Genomic DNA, 14,046 nt, shown 5'->3' on the forward strand with positions numbered 1-14,046 from the left:
TTGCCTGTTTCCCATATCAAATGGGTAGAACATTAAAGTTTTACAGTCAAGGGACCATTACTAGTTAATACTCTTTCCAGCAGCAGCACAACATCATGGTCCATCCTGTGCCATGAACTATCTTCCTGTATCTTGACTGCTGAAAATGCACAAATGTAGACAAAGTTTGCAGGTGCATGAGCCTAACATCAAAAAAAGTAAGACTTTAGAGTGATACAATTTTAAAAGCTTGTACTTCCTTGATAAGGTTTTTGTGGTAGGATGCTCTTTAAATTAGGTAATGTTAGCCATAACAGAGCCAACCTATCAGCAAACTGATCTATCATAACATTTAACTTTGGTGGACCACATCTGACAGTTGATATTTCAAGCAGATCTGTTCATATGTTTAAGGTCCAATTCATTCTGCACTAGTTTTTCACAACCTAGGGTGCATACACTAGATTCAAATGTTTATATCCTCAAGGGACACACACTTTCCTCAAGCTCATAGATATGCAACAACAAAGTAGCTGACCTATATGATATTGAGCAATATAAGTAGTCATTATATACTATAGAAGACATAGTTTTCTGAAGATTCAGTCTTTTTTGCAAAGTCCGTGCTCAGAAGTGTTCTAAATATTCTAAAATTACTGAAGTGATTTTATTCTCATTTTTCTTTGAACAGGTGGTCCCCAAAAATGAATTAAAGTGGTGCCTTTTAGATTTGGCCTGTTAAAACTTCTTTTGTAATTATCACATACTGTCAATACATGTAGGTGTTAAAAGAACAAACATCTGCTAAAAAAAAACCAGATAAACTTGATATTTACCCATTAAGACTCAGCACAAATGCTAGACATTGCTCTTGTGAGAGTGAGCTATGAGTAACTGAAAAAAGATAAAAATATTATAATATTTCCCCTGGAGCAAATTGAGGCCATTTCCTCTCATCCTGTCAAGAAAGTACATATCCATTGTTCTTTTGCCCGCAAACACTAGAGGTATAGAACCAAAGTAGGTTTTTTCACTCACCTTGGGATGTCCCAGCACAACTAATCCACAAAATAATAAATAATTTTTGGTATTAGGTTATTAATCCAGACCCACAGTTCTGCAGTACTTCAAATGAGAAATCCAAACTGAAATCCAAAATAGTGTCAGTCAATGCTGATTTATTTCAACGAGGAAGAGAAGCTGAAAAAACAGAGTCCTGAAGGCAAATTTTGGAGTGTGCTCTTCTGTGTCCTGAAGCTAGAAAACTTCTTTTCATAAATCCTTGTGAAGTGAAATATAAAATTTTAAATGGGACTAAATGTTTTTTATGAAACTGACTAAATAAAAGTGTTATTGGAAAATTGGTTTGGATGACAGAAACTGCATTTGCTTAACATTGCTACACTTAGCTTTTCACTGGGTGTAAAGCAATTTCATGTGAACTTTTGAAAAAATTATTAAGAAATGCTGACTTCAGTTTGTGTCATATACAAAATTAAAACCAAAATGGGGCTTCAATTTATCAAAGAAAAAAAGAGCAACTCTAAGAAAATAGTAAAACATTCTAGTGATTTGTAATGGCTTGAATTCTGGAGACAAACACTGTACCCACTGGGATTTCAGTGAAGTGACCTGCAAACAATATTAATGTTCTCTTCAAAATAGAAGTCGATAAACAGACCAAAACTTTAGGAGTCTTAAACATTTTAGCGAATAATAACTTCAAAATATTTTTTTTTTTTTTAAAGTTCTCTCCACTGCATTATGTATTTTGTGTCTTGACCGTGTACCTTAGTCACATTTCTCAAGTCGGGGCCTTTATGCTTGTTTTCTCTCTATGAACACAGAGAAAGATCCTGACCATTCGCTTGCCTTCCAGAACTCAGGATATAAGGAGAAAGTGGCAGCCAGGATTAGGCTTCTGACAGGCTCTGGGAGATGTGACATGAAAGCTTGAGGATAATTTCCAAACAATTTGTCGGTTTGGGTCAGAGCACAGAAGGGTCGCCCCAGGTACCTGAAAACTGGATTTACAGTTTTCACTCTGCATGATGCACCAACATACTTTCCCTGCTGCAAGGCAGTAAGAGGGAAGGCAGATTAAATAGAAGTTGCGTTTTGCAACAGTCCTCCAGTTTTATTCAGGATAGAATATTTCATTAGAAACGAGGCTGGAGTACTGAAAAACTACAGCCCCTTAAAGTACTGAAAATCCTCAAGACTTTATCAAGCTTCACATTATTTGGTAGTGGGAAGGGTTGAGTTAAACCATTAAAAAAATAAACCAAGAAATATATAATTCTTATTCTTTTACTTATGGAGAAAAGTTTAAAAATGTGATATCTGATGGGTCAAAAACATAAGGCAAAGAGAATATACCCTTTGAAGTTCATGGCATTTTTAAAGACCTGAGTCATGATTTTTACACACTTGAAGTTGACAGCGATTTATTTAGTCCAGCACAAGTATGAGGAATGGTAGAATAAATAGAATACAATTGTTTCACTCTTATCACATATTCTTTTAAAAGTATAGTAAGTGATATCCTTACATTCTGTCTTTACTCATAAAAGACAATTTTTTCACTCATAAACAAACTTTAATCAAGGCACTATCTAGAGAAGTAAGGGTGCAAAGATATGTGTGTTTCACAATCTGTATACCAAATGAAAGTATTGTGATCTCACCTAGTGCTGCAACACCATCATGGCTTTGGACAAGGCTGAGTAGAGTCTTTGCCTCTTTAAAAACCAAGCTCTTCTCCATCAGTTGCCCTCATCTCATGAAAGAAGAAGAAATCTCAATGTCCTCAGGTGACACCACCCCAGGGCACAGGATGAAAATGCAAGGTATCTTAGGGATTTGTCTTTTTCCCTAGCTCCTCTAGGAATAGGTTGCCCTGGAAGCATACTTCCAGACCACCAGTGACCTTGCAGCATTTTTCTGGGGAGAGATGGATTGTTACCAATGGTGGGTGGAAGGGAGAGGGAGATGGGAGGTGGGCTTTGCTTTGAACTTCTCTGCTTCCACAGTTTTATAGAAAACTCCAGAAATTATATACTCATTCTAACCCAAGAAGATGTAGGGACAGGGTGTTGTAGATGATCCAGAGTAGGGGGAAGCAGTCGTCGCAAAAGACTAAGATAGCAGTCAGAACAAGTACCATAGCACCAAACTAGGCAATGCATTTAGGGCTGCTTGACTGTCCATCTGTAAATAGTCCATTTACTTGCACTGACTCCAGTTTTAGTCAAACTTATGCAGAAGTAGTGAACCCTTGGATGGCTTTTCCTAAAGAAATTAGTAGTGCCCCCTCTCAAAAAAATGCCCATTTACTGATGAGGTTTTTCTTTATGGAGATGTTGCCAGGATATTGAACAGATTTATTGAGCCTCTATCCATTAGGCAAAATATTAGCCAGTTAGTTCCCTGCCCAAATGGTCTTTATGCTTCTGGAGACAGAGAAAAGTTTCAATTCCACCACTAATGGTACAAAAATGTACCATTTTATGTATTTATCTATTTGTTACACTACATCATGGTTGCAAAACACTTGAAAGGTAGAGTAAGCAGAATTAAAACCACACATTTTAAAAACAGTTCAAAGTCTACCTAGGGAATCTCATAAACATTTTTGATGGATGGGATTGTGATCAAAAAGAATGGGATTATGGTCAAAAAGGAACCTGAAGAGGCCATGCCCATTTCTACAACCAGGAGTAACAAGTGCATCTCTTCTGAATTAAATCCCTATCCATATAGAAGTAAGAAATCTGAGGCAGATGATTTTTACTTAACTGGTATCTTTGTGAAAACAACTTACTTTTAACATCATGTAAATGACTGCAAAAAAACTGCCTTTAATTCATTCTTCAAAATACTTGAGTCTGTCTGGATTCTAAAGAAAAACTATTACCCTATTGCAGAAAAATGCCCTTTTCTCATGCACACAGAAACAGATGATTTGGAATTCAGAAGAATGCCGGTGTTGTGGTTTTTTTAAACTAAGAGAAAAAAAAATTCAGGAACTGAGATGTTGGTTTTGGTTTTTTTTCCCCAACAAAATGCAACTTTTAGCAACAGTTAATTCTTAAATCAGCTCCTAATCAGGATACTTTTGAGCCATATCTATAATCTTGCTATCATGGTTAAAGTAAGTTTTGTATTTTATTCCCTTTTTCCAACATTGTTTTGGAGTAACTGTTCCTTTCACTTATGTCTCCTTGTTGAAAGGGGTAGAGGTTTTAATAAAAGGGGAGGAAGCTCATTTGTCGAGTCTCCGCCCCAGCATTTGTCTTTAAACTAAGACACTGCCACAAGTGCACAACGCTCCAGCTCACATCAACCATACTCCCCCACATGAAGTAAATTTCCCAGTTCTTTCTGTTTACCATATTTTTGGTCACATTGCAGAACAGACAAATTACAAGACCGTAGATTCTTTTCAGATGAAATGAAACTAGAGGGTGCACTCCAGAAGCAAACCAAAAGTTCTCCAGGTACTAAGATGTATTCAGTTCACAGAAAAAGAGTTAATCTGAAGTAAGCCTACCTGTAAAACATATTTTTGGATTAGCAGCACAGTGTCTCTCTGCAAGTTTATGTTTATTGAGTTGTATCATCTGTTAATGTGAAAATAAGCCTATGAACTACAGAGTCACTATTTGATTGAGGACAGTCCTCTATACTCATTCCTGGCTGGAGAACTCTCCAATACTAAAATCAGATATGATTATCATGAGATGGAACAAGTACATTTTGTGTTTAAAGAACTGGGGAGAGACATTAAGTTTGTACCGAACTAAATAATTTAGATAATAAATAGTTTTTAAGGGAAAAAAAATCTGTTCAAATTCTAACAAAAGAAACAACGTGAAACACCGCTTTCTGGGTAGAAAAATAGTGTTCCCATGAGTATTTTTCATTACAAATCAGATAGAGCCTATCTGTAAGGAGATGTAACAGGCACATGTTTTCTTCTGTAGCACAAATGGAGGTGAGAATAGGAATGGTGAAAGGGCAGGTATTCTGAGATGTCAACGGTCCTGCCAGCTTCATTTATTAACAAACTACAAATTGGGGGACTAAAAAAATCAAGACTGCTTCTTCGTTATAAGACCTGTAAATATTTTCTTGTTTTCATATGCCTTCTGCTTTTGATTCTTTAGGTAGCATTTGCTTGGCATTTTAAGCTTTTCTCTGTCCACATGAAGCAAGACTCTTTATTCAATCATACATTTATTTTTAAATGACAGTGGAGATCATGTAATTAACCAATTCTAGGAGCTGTAATTGTACAAAATGGAAACAGAAGTACAAATTCAAATACTCTCAGTCTCATTAAACAGTACCAAAGAGCAGTGACATGCTGTGGCAGCCCAAAGCAGCTCAAGCGGAAATCTCTAAAACATGAGCTGGGTGTGCTGGCTCTTAAAAAGCTTTTTAACACCCACTCATTTCATTTTAAAATGAAATTAGATTCTTATGTGAGGTGTTTGTTATCAGGACACATTCTAAAAAAGGAACAGACTCACAGATATCAAAAAACAGAATACTGTCAACTGAACAGTATTTCATGGAATATGCTTACAATTTTAGTAAAAGTATGCAAAAGCAAATATTCAGCAAATGATTACTTTGATGGCTCACTCACAGTTTGGAAATATGCAGCCTAGATCTGTGTTTGACATATCTATGCACAGCAGCAGGAATTCTAAAGGCTGTGTCATTTTCACCTTTTTGCAAAGAGCAGGTACCAACATCAAAAGCTACAGCCAGCCAAAATTAAGTGGAATAACTCATCACTGTTTTTGGTTTAAATTACTTGATTCCAGAAATTGGCACTTGATCTAACACAAATTGCAAGATCATAATATTCCCATGAACTGGGAAATCTCATCCTTCTTACACTGTGTTCAACAAACTCCAGGAAATCCTGGAAACCAAATATTTCCTGGTTAGTATGTAGAAACATTTGTTCCATAAGCAGGAAATAGCTGAATAAGAGGGCATTACTTCAGTGTATTCCAGCCATGAGATCCACACTTTACAGCAGCATCCCAGGGCTGCAACTGCATCCTGAGTTGAGAGAGTAGTATTATAACTGAGCAAGAAATAGGGGACAGGAAAAAAAAAAAAAGAAAACAAACAAACAAACAAAAAACCAAAACCAAAAACAAAACCAAAACAAACAAAAAAACCAAAACAAAATAAAAAACCCAAACCTTTGACAATAGAACTGTATGAAAAGAGACTGTCAGTGAACAATCTCAAGGAGAGCGTGTAGTGACTCTCCTGAAGATAAAATATAATGAAGGGCCAGTGCCTTTATCCCAAACCCTTTTTCACTCCTTCCTTCATACTTTTAAGTTCTTCTTAGGAATTAAATTGCATTTTTTTCATTCTGTAGAAGGTACAGTAACAGTGTTCAAGAAATTTGTATCCTTCATATTTTTCACAATTCCAGTGGCCAACTTGCTTGAATGCATAGATAAGAGTGGTAAGGGCCCATAAAAGTGAAAAACTAAGTAGCAACATCTTGTTGGTCTTTTAATAAGAAGTAGACTGAGAGGCCTACTTTTTTTGCCAGTTTCACCAAGGATTTAACAAAGGCTTCAGCTACAGTGCTACTAGCTAAGCTCAAAGATGTATCAATGTCTCCATGGTGACTGAGTCCAGCTGGTATTTAAAAATCTTTAATCCCTATGTCCAAGCTCTTCATTCTCATGATATAGTACTTGTTATCATCTGAGCAGGAGTATGTGTCCATGAATTGTGCTCCATGAGAGGAGGCTAAGAAGTAGAGTGATCAGCACTCAGAATGCTGCTGTTGAATGGGCTGACAGAGAATTCGTAACACCCTGAGCAACATTCCCCCATCATCAGCAGGAGGTGGGGATTGTTCTTCCCCAAAGATGAAGCGCTAGAGGAACACATTCTGGGAGGGACAGGCAGCAGCTGTTACAGGGGTGTAATATGCCTGGGTCCTGAGCAGTCTGCCTTCAAAGCAGGATCAAAAACTGAGTGTATATAAATAAGCTATTTCAATGGTGATCTCATATAAGGTTGAGATTTGCCTAACACACTTTTAGCAGAAATAGTATCTGTGGCACTCTGTTGGTTTTGGCTGGGATAGTTAATTTTCTTCACAATGGCTAGTATAAGTCTAAGTTTTGGATTTCTGCAGAACACAGTGATGATGGTGATGATATAGAGATGATTTTGTTACTGCTAAGCAGGGCTTACACAGAGCCAAAGTCTTTTCTTCTTTTCATACTGCCACACTGGTGAGGAAGTTGAGAGCATGTGGGAAGCTGGGAGGAGACACAGCTGGGACAGGTGACCCCAGCTGACTAAAGGGATATTCCACACCATATGACATTGTGTTCAGTATGTAAATGGAGAAGAAGAAGGAAGTGGGGGGGATGTTTGGAGTGACAGTGTTTGTCTTCCCAAGTAACTGTTACATGTGATGGGCTCTGCTCTCCTGGGGATGGCTGAACACCTGCCTGCCCAAGGGAAACAATGAAATAATTCCTTGTTTTGCTTTGCTTGTATGAGTGGCTATTGTTTTCCCCATTAAACTGTCTTTATCTCAACTCACTAATTCTACAGATTTTACTTTTGCAAATCTCTCCCTGATCTCACTGGCTGGGGGGTGAGTGAGCAGCTGCATGGGGCTTGGTTGTTGGCTGGAGTTAAACCATGACAAACACTCAAAATAATAAAGCTAGTGCAATTAAGATGCAAATCTCCATTTCCAGGCCACCTTTTCTCGTCCAAAGAGGTGACTTATGTTTCATTCTGGAATGTTGATTTTCCAAAAGTACAGAGAGGTTCTCAAAAAAAAAAAAACAACTTCCTTGTCCTTTTTAGTACCCAGCATGGGGTGTAGAAGGCTTGAGATAATGACAGGTTTGACTGGGATGCACTGGGTTGAATTTATAGCTGTTAGTGCTGTTTAGCTAGTAACCTGCAGATTCCTGTACTTGCCGTGGGGCTCACTTCCATAACTGTATGTTAGAGTTTAGTACTTATTGGTGATCACCTTTTGCTTTCACCTTACTGTATTGTGTCTGGGAACATATTGGTAACATCCGTGGCTGGCAGATAGCCTGGGTAGGGACAGTTCCCAGAAGCACAAAAAGCTCCCTGAAAACTGGGTGGCTGTGGAAATTACATAGGCACATCCTAAGTACTAGCACACTATCTTTTTTTTCTCATAATATTATCAAAATCTTATTTTTTTATCATGTCTGAAATAGAAAGCAGACATATCTTGATAAACAACAGCTTGAAAGAGACATTAAAAGGGATGAGACCTTGTCTCCTTTTTAAAGGTAAAGCAGCATCATGACAGATCAATACTTACAGAAAAAAGTTTCTAGGAAGATACTGACATATTACTTTGATTCAGATACTTTAGAGCTAAGTTTCAAAATTTATGGAATTTCAGAAGTGTTTCTTAAATTCTTTGAAATGCATCATCTGCACCTAAAAAGGAGAAGATTTCTTTGAGAAGATATGAGAAAGAAAATTTTTGTGGCCTTGGATGTCAAACTATGCCCTAGCATAGGCATAGCAGAAGTCTGCATTCTTAAAAAGACCATACAGGATATTTTTGGTAGCATAATAACATTTAAAAATAAACAGTTCTGGTAAACATGTTGAGGAATTGTTCAAAGGTTAGGCAGTTATTGAAATAACAGGTAAACCAGATTTAAAAGATTTTACTTTTCTGACAAGTGTATTTCTTGTAAAAATTAAACTACATTTAAAGTCATTTAAAACGACTGCTTATGCAGGATAATACAAATGTGTTCTTTTACAAAGTCTGATGAGGCAACTTCTAGTGTTCTACTGTTTGAGCTAGGGAGAAAACAAACTGCACATCCCAAAGACAATTCATGCAAATATTCTGTGATTCTATTTCAGTTAAATTATTTTGTTACATTTTTCACAATGTATAGATTCATATTAGATTTCTAACTCCTACTCAAGCATTTTACACAGACTTTCAATATGGCCTTTCAGTTGTTAAACCTAATTTTCTTGTAAAATGTTATGGTTCCATGTAGAATGCATGAAATTTGCTGCCTGTGCAACTGCAAACGATTTCTTATTGGTTTTCATTTTGAAAAGGCTATTTAAAAATAAACAGTAAATAAAACAATTGTGAGTCCAGCATGTTTCATATCCCAGCAATTGGGTTAACGAACTGCAGGGAGCTGCACCAGTCTCTTTTGGGCCTTGCTGCCAGACCAAGTGAGTTCTGCTCTCTCCTACACAGGAGCACTGAGTACCTCTCTGTATCACAGCAAAGATTTGAAAGGGCTGGTTTAATGTTCTAAGTTTAGAATACAAGCAAACCCCAGTAAACCAGTGTAAACTAAGATATACACATCTATCCCTCAAAAAATGCTAAGGCAGTGGAAAGAATTCAAAAAGGTTTATTTCAAAGGACAGAACACTAAAGAATTACATAAGGGAAAACTCTGTACAAGAGACAAGCACTGAACCTGAAAAAGACACGCCCCGTTCTTCTCAGGCTTTTATCGCACCCGTCCCCCCCCACCCCCCCCGCCCCCATTCATCTTCCCCTGCTGCAGGGCCTTTAGACACATCTGCACGACCTTATCTTTTCTGGAATGTAGGAGGACAAACATCTAAAACTCTCTCTGGGAAAGATGTCTTATTCCAGGAAGGAAAGCTTCCTTAAGCGAAAAACAAGTTCTGCCTTATTACAAATTCTTCTGAAAGGGTACCTACTCCTTCCTACAAACAGTTAGCTTAGAACAGGTCTTGCGTCTGTTTAAAAATATTGTTTGTTGAGAAATTCTGAAAAAAAACTGTTTGTTGTTATGAATCTTTGTCAAGTGGTATTAAGAGGCATATAAACCAGACAGTTTGGTAAATCATGTTCATATGTAAGAGAAAAGTTGCCATATGTGAATGATGAAGTCACAGTACCAGAAGTATTATCATACTTTACTTTCAAGCAGAGTGAAGAAGTAATTACTGACTTGGAAAATGGCAACATGGAATGGTCTTCTAATATTTTTAGGAAGTAGTAATGAGTGATGCAAAATCACTGCTGACTCAGTAGCAAACATTAAAATTACTAGAAAAGTTAGTTTATACTATCTCTAAAAATAGTAAATTAAAACAGGTAACTTACAAAGTGACTAAATAATACTAAAATGCAGGATAGAAGCATTGATACACAAATCTTCAGTTACGAGGGTTACGTCTTCTTAGAAGTTTTGCTGTGAACCATTTTTATTCCATCAGAAATGCCAATGTGTAAACTCTTTTCTATATATAAATGTCACTCAAATGGAATTTCTGATTAGAAAGAAACATATGCAGAGGTCAGGATATGTTTATGCAATATTGAAAGCTCAAGATTATTGTGCTACTCTAAGATGGAAAAATTAAATGGATCTGGACTTCACAATGTAGGCAAGTGCCCCTAGCCATAGGTGATGACAGTTATCTGGCTCTATAGTCAAAGGTTTGTATTTTCTACAAAGAGGTGAACAGCAACAAATGCCTACCTTGAAACACAGTGGTTAAAATTCCATCCTTTGATGTGGGAGACCCTGTTTCAAAACATGGGGAGTCAGCTGACCTTCACCAGCTTTTCCTTCTAAAAAGGGACTGTCTCGGTTTTTTTAATTTCCTTATTCAATAAGCTTAACCTGTTAAAGAACTTCTTAGGTAGAGTAGGAAATTGATAAAAGATGCAAAGGACAGCCTAAGGTATTTGATTCCTACTATAATGCATGTTTGCTGATAAATTCCCTAAGGTAAACTGTGAAACACTTGTTTAAAAATGGTCAGAATCAGGAAAGGATAACATCAGTCTTTGTGAGAATTTAAGGGCCAGGAAAGGCATGGATCCTTGTCAGGGCCTGCCTGCCTTTTGGAATCCTGACACTTGTTCAAGTACATTAGCAGCATGACATTGAAGAGCCATGTATGACAACACTGTCATTTTTAAGCGTTTCAAAACATGTATTTCAGAGACTTCTAAAATTATTCAGAAATGTCAGGTGACACAATTTTTCAAATGCTATTCCATAATTAGTTGTATTCTTCTACCATCAGGGGAGGAGAATCGACAGAATAAATACAAACAACAAGAGCACTTGATCCTGTCTCATCTATACCTATCAACTATGCCACGTATATTGTTTCACTGAGATATCTTTCTGGATGTCGACTACAAATGTACAAATGATGTAAGGTTTTAAAACTAAATTAGAGGATTATTCTAGGCCTCAGACACTGCTTTTTTTCTCTTAACTGATGCAAAAACAATATCATGCTTGTCTCTTGTATGTTTCTTTTATTTCATCCTCTAAATGGTAGATAATGAAAATATTGAACTTACAAAAACTGAACAAATATATGAAGGAAAGAGAAATAATAGAAATTTCAGTTTCACTGCATACCATTTTACCCATCATTTCTAATCAGTTTCCTCTCCTATCACTTGACAATGTTTACTGCAGGAGTCTTTTAATTGAATACAGGCTTCAGTTTTCAGGGAAGTGTTTGTAAACTGGCCACTAGAGAGAGGCACTGGCAGGGCAAAAAGTTTGAAGAGAAAATACAGTGTTCTAGTGAGTAGCCCTGGGCTTAATTAAAAATATATTGAGCGCTTTGTTGGAAGCTATTTCAACCAAATATTTTTTGGGATTTTATACAGCAGGGATTCAGTTGTTCCAAAACAAATTGAGAGAGGCATTTCTTTGTGTTAAACTTACCATATAAACACTGGATATAGTCAATATTTAACAGGAGCACCTAACACTTGCCAAGGTCTCTGAGTGTTCAGTTAGACCTTCAGAAAGGCCCACCTTTAGACATCAGGTCGTCTCTATACCAATGGGAGCAGAGCAATCTTTCCTAGGAGCATTTTATTTTCAAATTCAACTGTTTGGGTCATGACTTGGAAGGCATAATGTGTTACTGTAAAGTTTCTGAGAGACATATTTCAATTCTTCTCTTTCACTTCTAGTGAGAGCGCTCACTGCAATTATTTCCAAAGCAAGCTGGGCAGGGGAGGGTATCACAGAAACCCTCCTACACAACAACCTTGCAAGTTGGTTACAGTTCCAAAGCAACACAGTTCATATCATCAATACCAATCAGCCTGTTTCTTTAGTCAAAATCATGCAGTAGTTGAGAAAAAGTGCTAAGTGTAAGAATAGTATTGCAGTTTCTGTGATCATTTAAGATTTTAAAACAAAGTTTATATGGAGAGATAACCTTTTTCATAGATACCTAAGGCAAAAGACAAAAGGTGAAAAAGTGGTCATTATGGTGATTAGTGTTCCTAGCCCAAAAACTGCTTAACTTCAATTTAGCCACTACTTTCCCTTTCATATTACCTCAATGATGCTATGAATATGTTCTCTTATGAGTAATTTAAGCTTAATTTTAAAAATATCTTTCTTTTGATCAATCAAAAGAAAAATGGTCTTCTGGTCTAATGTGGTTCCAACTTCAATGCCCCATAAAATATTTTTAAATAAACTCACTTATCTTCATTTTTTATTTTGTTTGTTTTTGCACTTCCATCATAGGACAAAATTAAGAATTTTATTTCCCATATCACTATAAAGTAGCACTGATTTTCAGGACCAATTATGAATTATGTGAATCCACCAATGCCCTTGAAAGACAAAACTGAGAGATAAAATCTCAAGCCGTATATGGCTTACTGTGATTTGCTTTCTATTATTTCAAAAACTTTCAAAAGATAGATTTTTGTTCTTCAATTAAATCTCAAGCATGATTAGGATTGCAGTCTCCTAGGAGAAAAGTGCTACTTAAAGAAGCACAATTCTGCTCATGACACTAAATGTACTGAAGTGACAATCAAACAAGAAGCACTTGGGCCAAAATGATATAAAAATAAAATTAAAATATTGATGAAAAATAAGGTTTAACATCTCTTCACAGCATTTGAGGGAATAGGGGTTGTTCAACCTGGAGAAAAGGAGGCTTGGGGAGGACCTTATTGCTCTGTACAACTAGCAGAAAGGACATTGCAGCAAGATGGGCACCAATTTCTTCTTCCAAGCAACAAGCAATACAAGAGGAGATGGCCTCAAGTTGCACCAGGGGAGATTTAGATTAGACATTACAAAAAGTATCTTCATTGATGAGGTGGACAGGCATTTCAAGAGGCTGCCCAGGGAAGTAGTGGAGTCACCATGCCTGAAAGTGTGCAAAAAATGTGTAGATGTGCTACACAGGGAGATGGTTTATTGGTGGGTGTGTCATTGTTAGGTTAATGGTTGGACTTAATGATCTTAGAGATCTTTTCCATCCTTAATGATTCCATGATTCTATATGCTTTGTAAGTCCAAAGACAGCTCTAGGAAAAAAACAAGAAAGGAGGAAATTAATTAGTTTATATGGCATAAGTATTGTCAGGATAGAGTTGGTAGGAGTATTACCAGGTGTAAAATTCTGAAGGAGTTTAGAATTTTTTTTTTTTTTAAAGAACTTGTCAAAACAAAGGTCATTTTCTGAATGGAGCGCAATATTTCTTCCTAACAAAACAAAATTGCACCTATTGCAAGGAAAAGTTTTTAAACTATTAAATTTTTGATTTATAGAATATTATTGGTGCACTCTCTCAAGTAGTCATCATCTTTAGGTATTCATTATCCATCATCTTTAGGTATTTATTTCATTCTGGTGTTCCTTTTTGCATTTAAAATACACAGAAATGGAAAAAAACTAAACTGCATAAACTAGCTTTTTGTGTCAAATCTAGTACTATGAAGAATTTCTATCACTCTGCACTGTTCTGTTTTTGACAGCTTATGCACTGAAAATTGGGGTTAATCCCTCCACGGACTCTTGAACTGATTGTTAAAATTTTAATCACAGGCAAAATAACCTTCCACAGACCTTCTTAGTAAGTCTCTGACCAGCCAAGGGGTATGCAGAGGGCATCAGAGTCAATTTTTCCCAATGACCTTGTCTTGTTCCATAAAAATCATATTCTTATGTAACTGAGAAGTTTTCTCTGTCAAATGAACATTT

The sequence above is a fragment of the Empidonax traillii genome, unplaced genomic scaffold (genome assembly GCF_003031625.1).
Source record: "Empidonax traillii isolate 1590-97213 ecotype Southwest subspecies unplaced genomic scaffold, ASM303162v1 scaffold960:size377693, whole genome shotgun sequence".
Classification (NCBI taxonomy): Eukaryota; Metazoa; Chordata; class Aves; order Passeriformes; family Tyrannidae; genus Empidonax; species Empidonax traillii.